A 20,070-nucleotide genomic window follows, 5' to 3' on the forward strand; every position below is an offset into this window, starting at 1 on the left:
TCACTGGCATCAATTTGGATCTCAAATGGTCTTTGTAGATCTGGCAGTTCTAGTACAGGTGATGTACTAATTTTCTCTTTCAAGGTGTCGAAGGCTTTCTGATGTTTGCCTGCCCACTGAAACACGTTATTCAATCATGTTAAAGCATGTAAGGGAGCTGCAATCGAGGAGAAGTTAGAAATGAACTTCCTCCAATATTGTGTTGCTCCTAGGAAGCTTCTCACTTTTGTTGCAGACCTGGGTTTAGGCCAGTTCACAATGACTGCCACTTTAGAGGGGTCTATTTTCAATTCACCTCCCCCTACTATATGACCCAAGTAGTTTAGAGATGTTTTGCCAAATTCACATTTTGGGAGTTTAACATAAAGTTTTTCTCTTTTCAAAACATCTAATGTCTGCCTAACATGCTTTAATTGTTCTTCCAATGTTTTACTAAAAATCAGAATGTCATCCAGATACACAATAACAAAATCATCAAGAAAATGTCTGAGTACATCATTCATTAATCTCATGAAAGTAGCAAGAGCATTAGTTAAGCCAAAAGACATAACCATCCATTCATACAATCCCTGCTTTGTTTTGAAAGCAATCTTCCATGCATCTTGCTCTGCAACTCGGACCTGATGGTATCCATTATGCAAATCTAGCTTGGTGAAATAAATAGCTTCTTTCAATTGATCTAAAAGATCATCTATGCATGGAAGGGGATAACGATTCTTGATTGTTATCTTATTCAGTCCTCGGTAATCAATGCACATTCTCCAAGAGCCATCTTTCTTTCTCACCAAAACGATTTTTGACCCACATGGTGATGTGCTAGGCCTGATGAAGCCCTTCTCGAGCAAATCTTGCACCTGCTTCTTGAATTCAGCATTCTCTAAAGCAGACAACCTGTACATCCCAACGTTAGGCAATGGAACATCTTGCTGCAAAATAATATCATGTACTATTCCCTTTTTGGGTGGCAGACCCTTATGTTCTTGAAACAAGACATCATACTCTGAAACAACCTTTTCTATATGAGCTTGTTGTTTAGCATTATAGCCCTCAAATATGTTGGTTTTATCAGGTTTCTTTTCCTTACAACCATCAGTAATAATTTTTTACATGAATTTATCATTCTTTTCATCTGTCCTGAGTTTATGAGAGTATAATTATTCTTGAGCTTATGAGCTCTTACAAAGTATTCGATTCCATCTTTAACAAGTAGATACTTGTTCTCAGCTCTATAGAAAATAGCCTTCCTATCATACAAGTAAGGACTACCTAAAACAATTCCACATATATCCAAAGGAATTATGTCTAACTCAACCTCATCTACAAATGATGACCCAAAAGAAAACATGAGTTTGCACTGTCTAGTCACTTGTAGTTGTGCTTTACCATTCAACCATCCTAATGGGTATGGTTTCTTGTGAGGTGTAGTTGCTAATCCCAATTTCTTTACAATTGCTTTAGAAATCAAATTTACTTGTGAGCCACTATCAAACAAAGTATCAATCTTTTGATTTTTAGAAATAACTCGAATATGGAAAAGCTCATGCCTTTTTCTCTCAGTTTCTTCATCAATAACAGATTGGGCAGAATTACTAGTAGATGCTTCATAATTTTTACCTTTTATACCTGTGGCTGCTATAGCTGTTTCGTCTCCCGATTCTAACCCAAAATCTCTCTAAATAGCTGCAGCTGTCTTCTTCTTCTTGCCCTCAGACTTCTTAGGTCTCAGCTCTAGATGCAGAATCCAACAATGCTCATCATCATGCCACTCCTTTTTACAGTGAGTGCATGAAGCTTTGAATTTATGTTCAATGTTAGCCTTCCTTGCTTTCCACTTCTGCTTTCTTTTCTCCTTGCTCTTGCTTACAGTGGGTTGGGATGGTCCCCCAACTTCTGGATTGCAATTCTTTCCTCTAGCTTCTAGATGAGTAGCTTGTACATATACCTCATCTATACTAGTGGGATTGAACATGAGGATGGTATGCCTCATGTAGCTCTGTAGACCACCGATGTACTTCAAAAGAGTCTCTGGTGAGTCTAGTGAAATACCCAACATCAATGCTCTCTTTCTAAAATCTTGAGTATACTCTTGCACACTTTGCCCTTTGAGTTTTCCAACTCATCATGGCTTGTTGCATGTAGGCCAATGGATAGAACTTCTTTTTTATTGCAACAACAAATTCACTCCAGATAGAGATGGTCTTGCCATGTCTTTTCATATCAGCTTGGGTTATTCCTTCCCAGCAAACCAAGGTAGTGCCTCCTAGGTGTAGGCTTGCCAGCTGAATCTTACTCTTGTTTGAGTTTATGTTCTGTACCCTGCAATACACATCAATTTGTCTAATCCAATTGTCCAACTTTTCAGCATTTAGCTCTCCATCATATATAGGAAAATCAAATTTCACATCTAACTTAGTTAAAGATGCTTTCTTATTATGCACATGGCTATTAGGAGGTGTGAGAAAGCTTTCCTCTTCCCCTTTCCTTTGGAGTTGTCATGGAAGTGAGACTCATCTTCTTCTTTGTCTTGCTTAGAGCCTGATGCATCTTCCACCTTTTGCTTTTTAAAGTCTCTGTACATTTCTTCAACCATAGAATTTATAGCTAGGAAACTCTCTATGAATTGAGGGTCTGGCCCTACATAACCTTCCTCTAACATTGTCTTTCGAGAATAGACTCTCCCAATTTTAGGATTAGTTTCCACCAACTCTCCTTCTCCTAATTTGAGCTTTGATCTTGTGAGCATTCACAGCTAAACCAACACAAGCTTGTCTAACCTTACAGCCTTGAGCTCTGATACCATTTGATCTAATATTCACCCTATGAGTGACATTAGTTAAAGATTTATTAAAATAAGGTATTATGGACTCATGTGCTGGTGTGTGTTCTACGTTATTGAAACAACGGATCGATCAGATTGCCAATACACAGATAATAAAATGGAAAGATAGCAGAGAAATGCAGTAAGCAATCATAAAGGCACAAGCAATTTTAATAAGGATCTCACCCTATTCTCCAGGACTACGTCTTTGGTCCAGCTTTCAGTGGTGGCCTTGTTTTATTATGTCCTTAAGCAGAGAAATTACAATACAGGGACTCGATGTGAGTTCTCCAGAAGTAGGTTTTCTTGGTAGGGTGGTTTCTTGGATTCCCCAAGCCACTTGGAGTACACAGACTCTTCTTCTCCTACAAGCTCTGTGACCTTCTGGTCTATAGTGGAAAGAGCCAAATGTGATGGTCAGTCCGGACATATTCCTCTATGGGATGGCTTGAATATTCAAGCTCTCTGGTGCTTGATGTTGCCTTTGGTCAGCTCGGCCCTCTGTCTCTTCTGCTTTGCTCTACTTTTCTATGTGTTCAGTCCTCCTCTCAGGGTTCACTATTCCACTTTTTTCTCTCAACTTCTGTCTCTTCCTTACTGATTCTATTGTCTCTGTTCATGGCTTTTATCCATTCAAACCCTATGCCTATTCGATTCCGCTTCCGCTTGTGCCGATTCACCTTCTGCAGCTGCACTTGGAGTTCCATGTTCGGCGTCATCATGAACGCTCAGGGAGTGGCCACTTGTCCTCCTCTAAATGGCACCAGCATGCTTCATCGGTTCGTTTCTTCAGTTACATCGTGGATGCGTTCTTCCTCCACCGTGGCAGTCAAACGGATTCCAAATCCTTTAAAACATGGCTTAATTCCCTGTCGATTCTGCTTCCTCCATCGGGCGCGATCTCAGCCGTCCAATCTGGGCCCTCCAGATCCGACACCATATGCATGTTTTGCATGGTTGACTTGCTCGACTGATAGCACACGATCAACGGCGATTTTCTCTCACCTATGTCTGCCACGCGTTGATCGGTGTATGGAATCGCTCTGCTTTCATCCAAAACCTCTTACTGTTTAAGGGTGCCGATCAAAACCGCCGGTTTCTAGAGTGTGGGTCCCACCGTTGTGTTTTGGTGCTTTTTCCCTTTTCCACCCGCAGTTCTCAAATTCCCCCACGCAACCGAGTGCTTTGGCTTTTCCTTTGCGGCCCTGTTCGCCTACCGATGCGCAATTAATCACACATCAAAAATCACCTCTTTTTCCTATTCTGGGTCTCCCAGGGGCTACTTTTGCCTCCTGTGCGGTCTCCATGGGCCTCGGTCAGTGCGCTTTGACCAAGGTCCTCTTCATTCCACGTTGGATGCCATTGCCACTGGTTCAAGGTGTACTTGATTGCTGTTTTGGAATTCTTTAGAGATTTGTTCGACCTGATACAATCATGGTTCTTTGTCAATCTTCTATGGATCCAATTCGGATCATGTAGCTATTGATCTCGATGCCCTCTTACGCTTTCCTACTCTTCCTTTGCCTTCTTTCTCCAATAATCCAATTATGCCACACTCTATTGTAGTGCTCCAAGAAAACTCTAAGTCTCCAAGAGTATGAGAGAGAGAGAGAGAGAGAGAATAATGAGAGAACTCCAAAACTGAACTAACAAAAGGCTACCAACTAATCCTCATAATCCTTTTGATGAATGAGGCTTCTATTTTATTTATTTTCCATTACTTCATTTTCCTCGTCACATGCAACACGTGACCTTTCACCTCCCGTTTCTCTTAATTCCCATTATTTTCATAAACAAATGTGCCAAAAATGCCATTTTTAGTTTCCAAAGCCTTAGCCATTTCCTTTGCCAATTTCCTTAGCCATAAACAAGCACAAGTGATCCCCATCACTAGGATTTTATGCAACATTCATATTGGAATGAGTGTCCCATCATCAATGGTTATTATTTTTCCTTTATTAACTTTTATTGCATGGAATTTCTCCAGGATTGTTACAGACATGAACTCATATTTCATTCCAAGAACTGTGAGATAAGGATATCATCTTCAGGAAATCTGGTAGGAAGAGGAGTAAGAACAACAAATAACATATACATTCCTAGTGAAATTAAAGAAGAGAGATGTTATATGGGTCAAGAAAATGAAAATTGGTTGTGGCACAAGCATTCAGGACACCTAAGCTTTGATAAATTGGTGAAAATTAGCAAAAATCAAGCAGTAAGTGATATCCCCAAAATTTCAAAGCCAACAAATGTTATTTGCGCACCATGTCAACATGAAAAGAAAATCAAAGGAATGTTCAACATCAAAACCTTTAAAACCATTCATGCATATTTGTGCAGTCCAACTAGAACATTGACTATACAAGGAAAAATGTATTTTATTTTATTTATAAATGATTATACTAGAATGATGTGGGTATTTTTCATAAGATATAAGTCATAAGAACTAGATTGTTTTTAAAACTTTCATAACAATGATTGAAAATGAAATTGAATTGAAGATCAAATGCTTAAGAATAGATAGAGGTGGGGAATTTACCTCGGGATAATTCAATGAATTCTATGAAAAGTATGGAATAAAAAGGGAACTTTCTGTTCCTATGACTCCACAACAAAATGGAGTAGTAGAAATAAAGAACATATATGTACAAGAGACTACAAGAAAAATTTGTTAGAAGTTAGTTTACAGGAAAAATTTTGGAGCGAGGTGATTGGGGAGACAACCTATATCATGAACAAAGCTCAACTTCGGGTAAAAAATGATAAAAATCCATATGAACTATGGAAAGGAAGGCCTACCTCTGTGAAATTGATGTCACTTCTACAACACCCTCCAAAATGTTTTCTATATTCAAATTTTGGAGCCCACCTTCCATTATGTGAAGTGTTGATTTTGGTTTTAAAGTGTTTTCTTATGCTTTCACACATGTTTCAAGTGTCCATGTCCCTTATTAAGTGTCATCAAATCACCAATAACGGAAATAACACACTTTTGAGTTGTTGTGCACTTTCTAGTCACAAAATGACACGTGTCGCAACTTCTCATGCTTTACTTCTTTCACTTGGAGAATGTTTGTGAACTGATGTTCTGATATATATTTATTAGTATTGGGTCATACCTGAGTTGTAGTAATGAGTTGAGATGAGTAACACTTGATTATACCCATAACTCATTCTATTTTTCCATGTTTCACTCTCTCATAGTCATTTTTTCTAACCTTGCAACTCCTCCTCTGGGCTAGGAATGCACTACACAATTCTAGAGCCTAGTAGCAATGCTCCTTGTCAATTATAAATGTGCCCTTCACCACCCTAAGCCTCCCCCCTCTCTCTTTCACATTTCACAATTCTAGTTAGCAAGACCCCTCTCCTTGCTTATTAATCTTCCTCCCTGCGCCAATCCTACCTCTGGCTCCTAGTGTAGTGCACTGCACACTTTTATTGGGTAGTGATGCCCCTCCTTGTGCCTTGGAAATACTCCCTGCAATCTCCTTGTGACCCTGGCCTTCTACCCTAGCGCATGGCACAATCTTAGTGAATAGTCCATGCAACCTTGCCTCCTGGAATTGTGCCCTGTGCTTACCTTGCCTCCTCCTCTTCCATAGCTACACATGGCACAATATCAGTGATAAATCCCTACCTCCCTGTCTATTTCAAGTAGGACCTACACCCGTAAGACCCCTCTCTCTCCCTTGTTCATTATTGATCCAAAATCGGTACATTACATGAATCATCATAGAGTAGGAGATTCTCGGGGTCATGTTTACTTGCCATGAGTGATCCATGCAGGCAGGTGTGCTCAGTAAGCATCGAAAATATGTTTGAGAAGATCTGTCAAGATAAGCCATCTAAGGAGGAATTTTGAAGACAAAGGCACAAAGGTACCATGTTGCGACAATTCAAGGAACTTTGAATTGTGAAGATCAAAGTGACCCATTAAGACTCCATAATCTCTCTAAACCCTTTGGAGGGTAGAAGGTGACAACAATGCAAGATATGTTATAAGTATTGAAGACATAGTGGTAGTGTCGTCACTTCTCAAAGAAATTCATGTTACAAGTCATAAATGTCAATGACTTGTCTTGTTGTTGTCACATGGTGATGTAATTTTGGGAAAATATTGAAAATTTAAATATGTGGAATTCCAAGAGTCACATAACTTACAAAAGATTCATTAGGAAAATTTCAAAGGTATTTTGGAAGTCCAAAAGTCATATTAGAAGTCCAAGAGTCATGGGGTTAGTTCAAGAGTCATGGGGATATGAAAGGTCATCCCTCTTGTTATAAAATAAGCCTCATTACTCAAGTAAAGGAATTTTAACCTTGGCTTCTCCAACTAGGCATTAGAGAGGAAATTTTTCTTTTGGGGAGAAAGTAGTGGCTTAATTCTCCACTATTGGAGCTACTGGTGTCTCATTGTAACCATGTATCTTGGAAATTTCTCTTAATAATTCAAAGCTCATTAAGCCAACACACTTTCATGCATGTATCATGAATATTGTAAGATTATTCTTTAGATGTTTTCAAAATGTGTTTAAGTTATTATGTACTAAACAAATTGAACTACTTCATTGGCTTTGGTGCTTATCTTGTTGAATGTATGATGTAACTTTTTTAATGATCGTTATGTCCATGTGAACTCATTCACTAGATGGCTAACAATGTATATGTGCATTTGTATTTATTAGAATAGTATTATTGATTTTCCCCTAAAGACTCACTTTCTCTTCCCTTTCGGTGAAAGAACCTTGATACATATTGCAATTGAGCATTTCACAAGGCTTAATTACTTGCTCATTTGAAAGTGCATGCGTGTTTCTCTCTTATGCTAACTATTGCAGCCAAGGAAAATATTTAAGATAATGGACATTGGGCCATATTTCGAATGGGGCTCCTATACCAAACGATGTGAGGTCTAATTGGGACTACATATTGGGGAGACCCCCTATGTGTTGGTAGTTTCCAGAACCGTCAACAGAAACACTTCAAAATATTTGGAAGAAAATGTTTTCTGAATATTGATGATGATTCACAAGGAAAGTTTGATTCACATGTTGATGAAGGAATTTTCCTTGGATACTCATTAAGAAGAAATGCATACAAATGCTACAAAAATAATTTGTTGAAGACAGTTGAAAGCATCGATGTAAAGACAGATGAGGCTCTTCCTAAAAAAGTAGTTCAAACTAATGAAGAAGCCCCTATCCTTGCAAATCTAGAGGAAGATGTTACAAAAGAATAGAAGAGCCATAAAATTAGAACGAGGAACTATATCAAACACTATCAAATTTAAAGTACGTATAGAAACATCATCCAGAAGAACAAATCAAACTAATGAAGAAGACCCTATCCTTGCAAATCCAGAGGAAGATGTTACAAAAGAATAGAAGAGCTTTTTTTACCAAAACGAGGAACCATATCAAACACTACCAAAGTTAAAGTTTGTATAGAAACATCATCCAAAAGAACAAACCATTAGAGATGTGAATAAAGGAATACAAACTCGAAGAAATATGACAAACACACCAAAAAGGAAATATACTTCCTTTCTATCCATAATAGGACCAAAGAATTTCACCTGGGCAATTAAGAATCCTCATTGGATAAATGCAATGGAAAAAAAGAGATGAACCAAAATGAAAATAATGGAACATGGGATCTAGAACCTTGTCCGAGGATAAGAGTGTATAAGAACAAAATTAATGAATATGGACAAATCATTAGAAATAAGGAAAGATTAGTGTACAAGGGATACACTGAAATTGAAGGAATTGAATTTGAAGATACTTTCACTCCTATTTCCATACTAGAGGCTATAAGGATGTTTTTTAGCATTTTCTTGTTCAAAAGTCTTCAAATTCTATCAAATGGATGTGAAGTGAGCCTTTGTAAATGGAGATATAAAATAAGAAGTATACATGGAACAACCATAAAGATTTTACTTGTTTGAAAATAACGGCTTTGTATGCAAATTAAAGAAGGCCCTGTATGGATTAAAGTAAGCTCCAAGAGCTTGGTGTGCTACACTTGATCATTATCTTCAACAATAAGGATTCAAGAAAGCAATTGCAGGAAGCAAACCTTACAAGAAGATGGACAAAGACAATCTACTAATCACACTAATTTGTGTGGATGATTTGATTTTTGGGAGAAAAAATGATGAAATGAGTCACAAGTTTTCCTGAGATATGTCAAAAAAATGAAATGTTGATGATTGAAGATTTGTCTTACTTTCTTCAACTTCAAGTGACTCAAACTAAAGAAATAATGTTCATATCACAATAAAACTATCCCATGATATGATTAAGTGACTCGGGATGGAAGAATGTGTTATTTTAAGCACACCTATGACCACATGCTACAAGTTAAGTAAGTATGATGAATCTGCTATGGTGGATGGAACTCTTTACAAAGCAATGATTAGGAGTTTCTTATATATGACAACCTTGCAACCATATACCATGTAGACAATAGGAATGGTGGAAATATTATAGTCAACTCCTAAGGAATCCCTCATGCTAGTTGTAAAAAGAATACTCAAATACTTGAAAGGCACTCTTGATTTTGGACTATGGTACCCTAAGAGCACATATCTTACCTTGATATCATATATTTATGTAGACTGGGAAGGAAATGTTAATGATTGAAAGAGTACCAGTGGGAACACATTCTTCTTTGAATACTATCTTGTATCTTGTTTAAGAAAGAAAAAATCATCTATATCTCTCTCCACATCTGAAGTCAAGTATATTGGAGCAACATATTACTGCACACAAATCCTATGGATGAAGGAATCCTTGAAGGATGTTAATATAGAAAAAAATCAGCATATGACTATCTACTGTGTCAATACCAGTGTAATCAACCTCTCAAAGAATCTAGTCATGAAATCAAATATAAAACATATCCCAATCAAGTACCACTTTCTTTGAGAAAAAGTTGAAGATAAAAACATCAAAATGGAATATGTCAACACTAAGAAATAGATTGCATACATTTTCACAAAACCCCTACCTCGTGAAGCATTTGAATATCTTTGTTAAAATATGGGGGTCATCTCTCTTGCATCCCATTAGAGTATTCCTTTGATATTGATGTTAAAGGGGGAGAATATGACAGGGGGAGTAGCATCATGATAAGGGGAATAACATGATGACACAACGAACAACATGATGAAAAGGAGAGTAGCATATGAGGATATTGTTTCTGTCAATAAAAAAGGGGGAGATTATTAGAAGAATGTTTGTTAGTGATGTCAAAGGAATGCCATTCTCAAGAACAAAGTTACATAAGTTTGTAGAGGAATTTAAGCCCTTTACAAAAAGCATTTATTTTACTCACAACTCCTCCTCATTGAAGAGAAATTGAATTTACAAGTTAAAATATATGTGTTTCTTATCTCTTTCAATTTGGTCTGCAAAAACACAACTCACACCTCTCCCCAATAGTCATAACGATTAAATACATGATAAAATTAGTATAAATAAGGCATCATTCATCCTCATTTTCCCATATAACTTGACTAATGAGACAAGAAGCATTTGGATTAGTGAATAAGAAGGATAAGGGTTCATATATCATGAACTTAGGAGCTAATTGCAGAGAAAGACATGAATTTTATCTCTAGTTTTTGGATATGTTTTCTTGGTGGTTTTCTATTGGATTTCATGGCATATTCTGGGCATAGTAGGATCATTTTGGAGTATTGTTTCATCCTCCTTATGGCATGAAAACTCGACCTAACTCAGACCTATGGCAAGGCACATTTTCAACCTCTTTAAAGACTGAAGATTTGTCCCTATTATAGACCTGTGATCTATAAATTTCAACCTTATGTTTATGCAAATTCTCGTCCCTATGGAGGAGAAATTTTGGCCTTAAAGTAACACGAATTTTGGCCAAGTAGAAAGACAAAACTTCGACCCTATTGTGAAGTATACCTTGGCCCTGTTAAGAGAGATGTTGGCCCTATCTTGGCTCAAATTTTTGTTAGTCATCTCAGCCTTTAATGATAGAATTGATCCCATTTTGATATGGTCTATAACTATTTTTGAACTTAGATTTTATCAAAAATTGAAGGGTCTTGAAGTAGATCTTAAGAGGTTCATTTGGTGCTGACTTTTGATCAACCTTTTGGTGCAATATTGAGAAAAAAAAATTGGTGCTGACTTTTGATCAACCTTTTGGAGCAATCTTGGAACCTTTTTAGTATATTTTGGATCGGTTTTTAGAATCATTGTTGAAGTAGACTTGAAACCTTTTTTTGGAGTGTCCTTTAGAAGAATTGTTAAAGAAAACTTGAAGCATTTTTTGGAGTAAAATTTGGAAGCCTTGTTGAAGCTAAATTGAAGCATTCTTGGATCAAGTTTGAGAAGATCTTTTAGACCTCTTCTGAGTGTATTTGAAAATTATTTTGAGAAGTCTATTTGGAAAGGTTGGAGCCTAGGAGGGTTGGAGTTCTCATTTTGGGCAAGTTGGTGCTTGGATTTCTTGATAGGATTGGAGTCCTCATTTTGACCAAGTTGGTGCTTGGATTTGTTCAAATTTGGAGCCTTGAAGTAGTTAGAAATTTTGTTGTACAAGTTGGAGATTGAGTTTTTACATGGCGCACCTATTTATTTTCTGAAACTTATGAAGTGTGGAATTCTTCTTTGCTAAATGAGTTTCATTTCTATAGTGTGCTCTTTTTTTCCTGCAAGTGTAGTTCCATTTCTGCAAGAATGTTTTAAGAATTCTGCAAGTGTGTTCAACGAAATTTCTTGTATTTCCTGGTTGTTCATGAATCAACATAGACAATGCAGACTCCTTTGAAATAAAAGACCTACCCCGGTTGACTCGACTAGTTGGGCACGGATAATTCATTCAATAGAGTACTAAAAATAAACATGTTCTCTAACTAACAGATAATTTGATCTTGGAGAACTCAAACCCCTACTCAGAACTAAACTCATCCTTTACTCATAATTCAGCCCTTTGAAAATATTTAGCCCAACTAGTATTTTGAATGAGTAGAATTCCACCACAAAAAAATTCCAAGAACCTTTGATTCTTGAAGGCTAAATCAAGAGAGTGTGAATGTTGACAATGAAATGGAACTGTGGAAATTAAGGTGCGCGAACAAGAAAAATGACACAAACAAGTAATGTAGAAGTTACCTACTACCCTCTTCCCTTGGATTTGTTAGTGGCAGTGACGACCTATTATCCTTTGCATGATGAATACATTGTTTCATGAATGGATAGAATCTTACCACAACAAAATTCCAAGTAGCTTTGATTCTTGAACACTAAAGAAACAGAGTGTGAATATTAACAATGAAATCGAACTTTGGAAATTATGGTGTGTGAACAAGAGTAATAGCACAAAGCAATGGCATAGAAGCTACCTGCTACCCTCTTCCATTGGATCTGTCAGTGGCAGTAATGACCTATTTTCCTTGTCATGATGAATGCACTGTTTCAAAAGAGAGATTGAGAGTTTTACATATAGTGCAATTAATATAAAGAAAGTAATAGTGTATGAGATAGGTTTTGAGTTGTCTTGCACTATTTATGAGATATATGTTATTTACAAAATAGATTGAAAAATAAGATAGAAGTTTTACATATAGATGAATGTATTTAGATAAAGTAATTTGGATTTTATTTACAAAACAGATTGAAAAAAAAGATAGAAATTTTACATGTAGTTGAATGTATATAGAACCAACCTAGATTAATGTTAACTCCAAATTTATTAAGCATTCAGAGGGATCAAATATCTCATTGTGTAAACCTCTTTTTTGAGTGCAAAACTTGAGGAAATGTTTACACCTCGAGATATTTGATCTCTCTCAGCGTTTAATAGACCTAGAGTTAAGATGGAGCTAGGTTGGTTTGATATATATAACCTTGGTAGTTAAGAAAGTCTACTTGAAGCTTTGTTGTTAGATCATAAAACCTAATAGGCTCATTTGTTATACCTTCAATAATAATATATGCATGTCTTTACAGAGTCGATGATATTAAACATCCTTGGTTTAATTTTAATTTTAATGTTATCATTCAATATCCTAAATAAAACTCAAAAACAATTGTGTGTAAAGTATTCCATTGAATTTTCATGCAGAGGCTAAAATCAATAGTGGAGCATCTTCAATAAATTTTAATGCAGACAAAAAAATATAAAGAAAATGTAGGAATACATGCACCATATTTTTTTTTTTCATGTTCACGTTTCTCTTCACACTCAAGAGTAAAATTTCAAACATATAAAATAAAATGAATAACATACAAAAAACCTGGAAAAATATAATCTTTGAAGTAACAAAGTGAGCAACGTTGGTTTTCCCAAACTTTAATTGGAAGACATGCATCTCTAGAGCTATAAAGTCTTCATGTGGGGTGTCTTTATTGAGTGGTTTTCTTTGCCAAATCAAAGGTGAAAATTGCTCGAAGTTATTATATTTGTTGTGGAAATTAAGATTTATTTTGATCTACCTAAAAGTTTTTATTGCAATGAGTGTCTCACATTAACGGTGAATACCTTTAAATATGATACATTAGAGAAGAATACCATGGGAAAAAACATGGGTTGTGAAAACCTGGCCCCAAAAACCTTCATCTGTAAATTTACTATTTTATCTCAATTTAATTTTAATTATTATTATTATTATTTTTAAATTTAAATATTGTATGTAATTTGATGATTATATAAGAATGTCATGGGAAAAATCATGTGTTGTGAAAACCTGGAACCCAAAAACTTCCATCCATAATTTTACAATTTTATCTCATCTTATTAAAATTATTAATTATTAATTTTATGTTTTTTTTTTGTTTCTTTGTTTGTTTTTTTAATGTAATTGGATCATTAGAGAAGAATACCATGGGTAAAACCATGGATTGTAAAAACCTAGAGCCCAAAAACCTCTAGTAAATTTACTATTTTATCTCAAGTTATTTTTAATTTTTAATTACTTTTATTTTCTAATGTAATTTTACCAAGTCAAAATGTTTGCATAACACAACACATGTATACTTATGAGCCCAACATTTAAAAGATATTTAAATATATAACTACTACACATCTAACATCTAACACTTGCACATCTAACACCTACACATCTAACGCCTGCAGATCTACCCCATACAGCATCATAGGGCACCTCTAGGCACAAAAAAGAAATTTTAAGGTTAAGTTTTAAGAAAAAAGTGTCTTATGGAGTAGAAATAATTTCAATCATAGAAATGATTTATTCTCATTTCCTATTGTATTTTTAATAATTTTAATCATAGAAAGTATTTTTCATGGTTAAGAAAATGTATGTTTTCATAAAAGTTCTAGATTCAAATCTAAATTATACCTTCACACACAAATAATTGAATTAATTAATAAGCAGAATAAAATACTTCTAAATAAAATAATTGATTTACAAAATAAATAATTGCATAGAAGTGGTTAAGTTTTATATATATATATATATATATATATATATATATATATATATATATATATGTATGAATGGCTTAAATAATATGCATGATAAAAGCATTTTTATATATGTGAATAATCTAATGATATATAAGATATAAATGAAAATTAGAAATATGTTATTATTTTATGAGAATAATGGAGAATTGATTATGATTTATAAAGTCTAGGTTGTATTAAGAATGTAAATGAAATAACTGTATACAAGATATTTTTAAAGAAAGGAGAGGTTCAAATCTGATGGGGGACATGGTATGTAGATCTATGTCAATAAAGTTGTCAAATCACTATGGATATGAGGTCTTTTTCTCCACAACATGGGGGCGCCTATCTTAATTTAGTGTCTTCTTATGCCACGGCCTTAAAATTAGATTGTTATTGTCATTGTAGTATTATATGAAACTATTTGATAATGAGCTACGGCTAGTCACATCCATAATGTGCAAGAAAAATGATAATGCATCTTGATGAATGGGAATGGCGATATAATAAGTTACAATCCTAATAATTATAGTATTTTTGAGACTAAAGTATAGAGGTAAAACATTGAAGGAATCTTGCATTAGATGAAGTGGGATGAGATAAGGGTAGGAAGGACATTGGGATAAACTAATGAATGTTTGCAAGTGATTGACCGAATATTTTTAATTTTTTTTTAAGTTTTGAAGGTGATTATCATTTGAATTTAGTATGATTTAGAGATAGTAAATTATGAAAGGAAAAGATTTTCAAACAAGCTCAATTTCAGATAGAAAGATAATTGACATTGATACTTATGGAAAAATATTGAGCCTTGGCAAAAAAATCTATTTAGATTTAAGATAATATAACACTAACCTAGATGCATTTTAATCTTGAATTTATCAAGCATAAAAAATATTAAGAAAAAATAAAATAAAAATAAACATATATATATATATATATATATATATATATATATATATATATATATATATATATATATATGATAAAAAAAGGGGGAAGTGAAGCATATTCAATATCCATGTCGCTAGATATGTGTTATGCATTTTATATTAGGTTGACTGTGTATTAATTCAATCAAACATGAGAAATATTTTTCAATTTAACAAAGTATAACTTTAAAACTTATTTTTCTACTTTCTATAATTTATTTTATTGACATTTATCTCTCATGGGATTGGTTGTCAATTTGGACATGTTATTGGCCCATGCCTTAATTAACAAGCTAAGAGTACATGGGTCACATCAGGTTGGTGGTTTACATTTCATACATTTTATTTCTAAATGACCTCTGCGAATAGAGTTTGCAGGAAAAGAATCGCATGTGCATCAATATATTTGTTATTATTATATTTCAGCTCCAGCGTCGATGATTAATCTGATATGTGCCATCCTATGTGGAATTTGTTTTATTCTATTATAGACAATGGGGGCATTGAATACTGACTTGATTTTCTAATTGACCATTAATGTGTTTTCAAGACCTGTCTTTTCAGCAATCTATTAGATATCAAATTGGTTTATTTTCCAAGGCCAGTTGTGGGGTCATTTTGCAGGTGGTGTACTCTTGGTTTGATCATTGGTTTATGTGTGTTGTATTTGTGGCGATTACACATTAAAATACACATTTTTTGTTTTGACATGGTGAATTGTTGTTGTGATTTTCAGACATCTCACTCCTCATTGAATGTCATTTTTGCATCCCAATGTACATTTTTTCTTTTTACATATGCTTGATGGCATCTACCTGGGATACAATATATTTTTAATGTAAGTTATTTCTCCCATCATCATTAAATATCAATGGTTAATATTAATTAATTGATTCAGAGGGAGCCAAGTTCTAGTGGGAATATGTAGGTTCATAGGGAGAATGTGCAACCCAAGAAGAGTGTGTGGTTAGTGGGGAGTAAGGATACTTCTATGGTTGGCAAGAAGGAACCCTAGGATGGCCTGAAAGCATTTTAGAAGAAAACTAAGTAGAATTCTTCTCATGGTGAAAATGCTACCGAGACAAGTGTAGTTCATTCTATAGGGTATGGTGGAGTGGTGAATGCCAGTAGTTGGGCTAGTGTCGCTAGTAGAGATGATGAGGAGGAGATACTTCCTCGTGATGGAAGTACCACCCTCACTAAGAGGGAGTGTTGATTTTTGTAGATTGGGAGGTACTACACAACCCTGGGTACTGGGTTTGTGTGATTTGGCACCCTAAAATCACTTTATGGCCAAAATACCCAAGCAGCGGGTCTTGTACTCAAAGTTGTGGGTATGAAACCAAGAGAATTTTGGGTGTTTGACCATCTTTGCATGTTTTGTACCCTTAATGGAGCAAGGGGAAACTGAGGCAGCTAAAGAAAAGTTGATAGAATGAGAGAAACTATTTTTTATTTATATGTTAATGAGCTAATTGGCACAAAGTTAAGGTCGACTTGGCTTTAGGAGTGCCCTAGAGAGGGCTAGACGTTGCACCTTAAGAACATATAAATAAAGGAGATTCATTTGATCTCACTCACATATGATAAGAGAAAACATCACAAGTGCAAGACATCAAGGAGAATTTGATCTGATCTAGCCACATCCTATTGGAGCCTAGCTGAAGTGAAGAAAAGGATAGTTTGGTGTCTTTTCTTGAGATTGGTTGAGGCCTAATTAGGAAGAGATCAGGCCAAGTGAGAAGGACACATATTGTGTAGTTATTTTGTCCAAGTTTTGGGAGCTATCTTTTTCTAAGAAGCTGATTTTTGTCTCTAATATTTTGCAAGAGGGTTGAGCACTAAGAGTGAGCTAGACAAAGGTAGAAGATCCCTAAAATAGTTGTGTATAGGAGGTCGAGTTACAACGCAAAGGTAAGGGCATGAGAGGAAGGTGAAACATAGGATTTGTAGAAGTTGAGGCCAAGTAGTAGTAGCCTTGTAGTTCTTATAGCAATCCCTAACCAAGGTTGAAAGTTCCAAATTAAGTTCATGCACAGGTCTAGAGAATTTAAGGATGAAAGTGGTCATCCTTAAGGTATGTATTTTTCCTTCCTATATGATGTTTTCAAGGTGGTGTAGGTATATTCTACAGTTTGTTTGAGTAGTAGTTTTGTTGGAAGCTTAAGTACAATATTGGAGGGTTATTAGAAGTCATCTTTTGAGCCCTAAGTATAGTCCTTGTGAAGGATTGCAAGGCTATTTGAGGGTAGGGTATTTGGTGCTATAAGGGCTGGTCTTTGAAGGAAGAAAGGAAAGACAAGAAGGGCTAGTTTTTGAGCCCTATTTCACTGTGTTGCAGAGGTCATCTTCAGTGGAAAGTGGGAAACCTCCACTGCCCTAAGGTCTATCTTCATTGGAGAAGCAGAGAAGCAGAAGTGGGTAGCAGTGTGAAGACCCTTTGTGTTGGACTCCTTGATGGGCCAAGGTGAAACTAGAGGGTATATTGAGTTTGGCCAAAGTTCAATGACCTAAAGGAGCAGTGTTAATTAATAGTGGTATATTGTGGAGATGAAGATTGGAAAGAAAAGGACTACTCGAAGCGTTCAAGGTATGTGGACTGAAAGGACTATGGATGCACACCAAGATAAGTAGGTCATCTGTACTTTGTTTAGGGTATATTGGTTAGCATAGTTGTTGTTGATACTAAGCCCTAGTTGTCTTGCATTAGGCCTAATTGTAAGGGTGAAGTTCCATGGTACAAGAGGCCTATATTGTTGTATTAAAAATTTGTAATATAACGAAGTTGGGTTGAAAATTTGTGTATTGCTTATAGTTAATTAACTGTTATGTTTATTCCGCTATGCAAAGTAGATGTGTTGTGGAATGTGAGTGTGCTTATGTTTGAGATTTTAAAACACAAACCACATTCTTGAGTGTCATGGAAATTCAACATGGTTTTAGAGATACTTTAAAGGGCTAGTGAATTTGAGTTTGCACAACACAACGTACAACACAAGAGGGAGTTCATTCCATTTTTATTGAAGAGCCAATAACAATGGTGAAGGGGTAGGTCTTTTATTTCAAAGGAATCTACACTATCTGTGTTGTTGTATAATACATGGCATACCTATTTCTTTTCTAAAACTTATGAAGTGTGAATTTCTTCTTTGTTGAATGAGTTTCATTTCTACAGTGTGCTATTTATTTCCTACAAGTGTAGTTCCATTTCTGCAAGAATATTTTAAGAATTCTGCAATTGTGTTCAACAACATTTCTTGTATTTCCTGGTTGTTCATGAATCAACACAGACAGTGCAGATTCATTTGAAATAAAATACCTACCCCAATTGAAAATTAATGGTTGTGATTCAACTATTTTAAAGAGTGATAAAATATGACAAACACCTTGCACACCAATATTTCCATATTTCTAATGATTTGCCATATTCATTCATTTTGTTCTTATACACCCACATTATTCCTATTACATTCTTTTCCTTTGGATGATGTACTAGGTCCCATGTTCTATTATTTTCAATTTGATACATCTCTCCTTCCATCCCTTTCATCCAATGAATATCCTTCCTTGCTTGAGTGACTTATTTTGGTTATATTGTGGATATTAAGGCAATATCATTCCTTTTTGGCATATTTGTCATATTTTTTTGAGTTTGTATTTCACGACCACATAACCAATGAATTGATCTTCTGGATGATGTTTTTGAATGGAATTTCGCTTTGATGGAGTTTGAGATGGCTCCTTTTGATTTCATGGCTCCTTTTCTTGTTTTGCATAATCTTCCTCTAGATATCAAAGGATAGGGTCTTCTTCATTGATTTCAACTTATTTTCAGGAAGAGCCTTATCAATATTTACATCAATGATTTTAACTATATTTCGCAACTGATTATTGTTGCATTTATAGGCCTTGCTTCTTGTAGAATATACAAGAAAGATTCCTTCATAAACTCGAGAATCAAATTTTCCTGGTGAATCATCATTGATATTCATAAAACATTGAAGCAAGTCTTCCTTTCCATAATGCATATGGATTTTTATCTCTATTTTCTTGGAGTTGTGCCTTATTAATAATATATACTTATGCCCCAACAACTTATCTCCCAAATTTAGGTTGTAAATTAGCTTCTACTAGCATTGCTCTTGCAGTCTCTTTTCTTCCCTTAAGGAAAAATCTTAATTTCCATTAATATTCGAAAATTACATGTTGTAGATGCTTGAAGAAGCATATGTTGTAGGTTGTGGCGAACCACCATTCAGATATACATTATAAAAAAAAAAAACTCGTAGGGTATACTAATAGTATGTGCGTAATTATATATAAAAACATAAACTATTCAGTGAAATATGTATTGGTTGTAGCCCAAAAAACATGTAAACAGACCCTCTTGGCCCCTATATTTTGTGGTCAATGTATGTACAATGATATTACTAATAGTGATCCATATCCTTTTGTTCATGTATCAAACCCTGAGGCCGGACGGTAGCCTCCTTGGATAGCTGGTCAGAAATTTGGTTGCGCTCCCTGTAGATATGATGAGAAACAATTGTATCAAATTGGGCTCTTAATAGAACCGCATCATCCAATATTTTCCAGAGTGTGTGTGCATGGAAAATAGATAATTTTTTGAACCAATTTATAATAATCTTGGAGTTATCAAAAACTTGTAGGTGCCTATACTCGTTTTCTAAAGAAAATTGCAAAAGATGTCTGAGTGTGAGTAGGTCGGCAAAATTATTGGTCCCATTACCCAACCTCATACGAATTTTGAAATAGTGATTCTTTGCTAGGTGTACTAAATCTCCCCCCCCCCCCCCAAGAGCCTTGAGCTTGGGAAGATCCGTCGAAATAGGCTCATGGGAT

This window comes from Pinus tabuliformis, chromosome 1_2, assembly GCF_031772625.1.
Source record: "Pinus tabuliformis cultivar Carrire ecotype Pingquan chromosome 1_2, CPIR1, whole genome shotgun sequence".
NCBI classification, from domain to species: Eukaryota; Viridiplantae; Streptophyta; class Pinopsida; order Pinales; family Pinaceae; genus Pinus; species Pinus tabuliformis.